The sequence below is a fragment of the Schistocerca nitens genome, chromosome 1 (assembly GCF_023898315.1).
Source record: "Schistocerca nitens isolate TAMUIC-IGC-003100 chromosome 1, iqSchNite1.1, whole genome shotgun sequence".
NCBI lineage: Eukaryota > Metazoa > Arthropoda > Insecta > Orthoptera > Acrididae > Schistocerca > Schistocerca nitens.
Window position 1 is genome coordinate 1,074,302,332 of NC_064614.1, and position 3,057 is coordinate 1,074,305,388.

At 46.9% G+C, this 3,057-nt stretch overlaps 1 non-coding gene across 1 annotated transcript; it reads right to left on the minus strand.

The window, feature by feature from the left end:
• Positions 1-529: 529 nt before the first annotated feature.
• Positions 530-604, minus strand: Trnas-uga (transfer RNA serine (anticodon UGA)). Its single transcript has one exon. It is a non-coding gene; the product is annotated as a tRNA-Ser (tRNA).
• Between the last annotated feature and the right edge of the window lie 2,453 nt (positions 605-3,057).

Genomic DNA, 3,057 nt, shown 5'->3' on the forward strand with positions numbered 1-3,057 from the left:
AGTGAGATGGCGGAGTTTTGAGAGCAGATGATCTTGACGTGTGTCCATCAGAAAGAGTAAATTTGTAATACTGTATATCATGAACTGATAAATATAAATTATGACTTTTGAACACTATGAAGGTAAATACACTGTTTGTTCTCTATCAAAATCTTTCATTTGCTAAGTATGCCTATCAGTAGTTAGTGCCTTCAAATGACTCTGAGCACTATGTGACTTAACTGCTGAGGTCATCAGTCACCTAGAACTTAGAACTACTTAAAGCTAACTAACCTAAGGACATCACACACATCCATGCCCGAGGAAGGATTCGAACCTGCGACCGTAGCGGTAGCCCGGTTCCAGACTGTAGCGCCTAGAACCGCTCGGCCAGTACGGCCGGCTAGTGCCTTCTGTAGTTAAAATCTTTTATTTAGCTGGCAGTATTGGCGCTCGCTGTATTTCAGTAGTTCGAGTAAGGAAGATTTTTGTGAGGTAAGTGATTCATGAAAGGTATAGGATATTAAACTTCCTGGCAGAGTAAAACTGTGTGCCCGACCGAGACTCGAACTCGGGACCTTTGCCTTTCAAGGGCAAGTGCTCTACCAACTGAGCTACCGAAGCACGACTCACGCCCGGTCTCACAGCTTTACTTCTGCCAGTATCTCGTCTCCTACCTTCCAAACTTTACAGAAGCTCTCCTGCGAACCTTGCAGAACTAGCACTCCTGAAAGAAAGGATATTGCGGAGACATGGCTTAGCCACAGCCTGGGGGATGTATCCAGAATGAGATTTTCACTCTGCAGCGGAGTGTGCGCTGTGAGACCGGGCGTGAGTCGTGCTTCGGTAGCTCAGTTGGTAGAGCACTTGCCCGCGAAAGGCAAAGGTCCCGAGTTCGAGTCTCGGTCGGGCACACAGTTTTAATCTGCCAGGAAGTTTCATATCAGCGCACACTCCGTTGCAGAGTGAAAATCTCATTCTGGAAACATCCCCCAGGCTGTGGCTAAGCCATGTCTCCGCAATATCCTTTCTTTCAGGAGTGCTAGTTCTGCAAGGTTCGCAGGAGAGCTTCTGTAAACTTTGGAAGGTAGGAGACGAGATACTGGCAGAAGTAAAGCGGTGAGACCGGGCGTGAGTCGTGCTTCGGTAACTCAGTTGGTAGAGCACTTGCCCGCGAAAGGCAAAGGTCCCGAGTTCGAGTCTCGGTCGGGCACACAGTTTTAATCTGCCAGGAAGTTTCATATCAGCGCACACTCCGCTACAGAGTGAAAATCTCATTCTGGAAACATCCCCCAGGCTGTGGCTAAGCCATGTCTCCGCAATATCCTTTCTTTCAGGAGTGCTAGTTCTGCAAGGTTCGCAGGAGAGCTTCTGTAAAGTTTGGAAGGTAGGAGACGAGATACTGGCAGAAGTAAAGCTGTGAGACCGGGCGTGAGTCGTGCTTCGGTAGCTCAGTTGGTAGAGCACTTGCCCGCGAAAGGCAAAGGTCCCGAGTTCGAGTCTCGGTCGGGCACACAGTTTTAATCTGCCAGGAAGTTTCATATCAGCGCACACTCCGCTACAGAGTGAAAATCTCATTCTGGAAACATCCCCCAGGCTGTGGCTAAGCCATGTCTCCGCAATATCCTTTCTTTCAGGAGTGCTAGTTCTGCAAGGTTCGCAGGAGAGCTTCTGTAAAGTTTGGAAGGTAGGAGACGAGATACTGGCAGAAGTAAAGCTGTGAGACCGGGCGTGAGTCGTGCTTCGGTAGCTCAGTTGGTAGAGCACTTGCCCGCGAAAGGCAAAGGTCCCGAGTTCGAGTCTCGGTCGGGCACACAGTTTTAATCTGCCAGGAAGTTTCATATCAGCACACACTCCGGTGCAGAGTGAAAATCTCATTCTGGAAACATCCCCCAGGCTGTGGCTAAGCCATGTCTCCGCAGTATCCTTTCTTTCAGGAGTGCTAGTTCTGCAAGGTTCGCAGGAGAGCTTCTGTAAACTTTGGAAGGTAGGAGACGAGATACTGGCAGAAGTAAAGCTGTGAGACCGGGCGTGAGTCGTGCTTCGGTAGCTCAGTTGGTAGAGCACTTGCCCGCGAAAGGCAAAGGTCCCGAGTTCGAGTCTCGGTCGGGCACACAGTTTTAATCTGCCAGGAAGTTTCATATCAGCACACACTCCGCTGCAGAGTGAAAATCTCATTCTGGAAACATCCCCCAGGCTGTGGCTAAGCCATGTCTCCGCAATATCCTTTCTTTCAGGAGTGCTAGTTCTGCAAGGTTCGCAGGAGAGCTTCTGTAAAGTTTGGAAGGTAGGAGACGAGATACTGGCAGAAGTAAAGCTATGAGACCGGGCGTGAGTCGTGCTTCGGTAGCTCAGTTGGTAGAGCACTTGCCCGCGAAAGGCAAAGGTCTCGAGTTCGAGTCTCGGTCGGGCACACAGTTTTAATTTTCCAGGAAGTTTAATATCAGCGCACACTCCGCTGCAGAGTGAAAATCTCATTCTGTATAGGATATTGTTGGCCAGAGCCATTCTTTTGTAGAGATTATTAAAAGTCAGATTGCGTTGCGCTAAAAATATTCTGTGTCAGTTTAGTGTTGATCAGAATAGGTAAAGAGCGAAATGTCTGTGCACGTTCTGTTTTGTACAGCTGTTTGAAAATCAAATAATGTAAGAGGTTTATCAGCACAGTAATTCATAAATTTTTCTAAGGGAACGTTTCAAACTGACTATTGTGTTAAACGATTTTCTACAAAAGGTTAGTTTCTTCTGGTGTCATGGAGACGGGATAATGAAACATCTAGCTTGCATCCTAGATGTAAGACTGGATTTCATAGCCCCAACATCCATCTATCTGAAATATTCTCATAATTCCTACACATATTTGTAACTTTTGATAGAGCATAGCGTTTAGGATAGGAATAAACACAACAGGCGACAAGGTCAGTACCATTTTGAAATTGCGTAAATAATATTATGCTTGTTATTTGGAAAAATGCAACCACTGGCACTTACCATCAGCAATTTTTATCTACTGTTGAATATAGGAGAGTTATTTTGTCAGGGGCCATAGCATTACCACATCTGGGGGAAGCAGCTAAA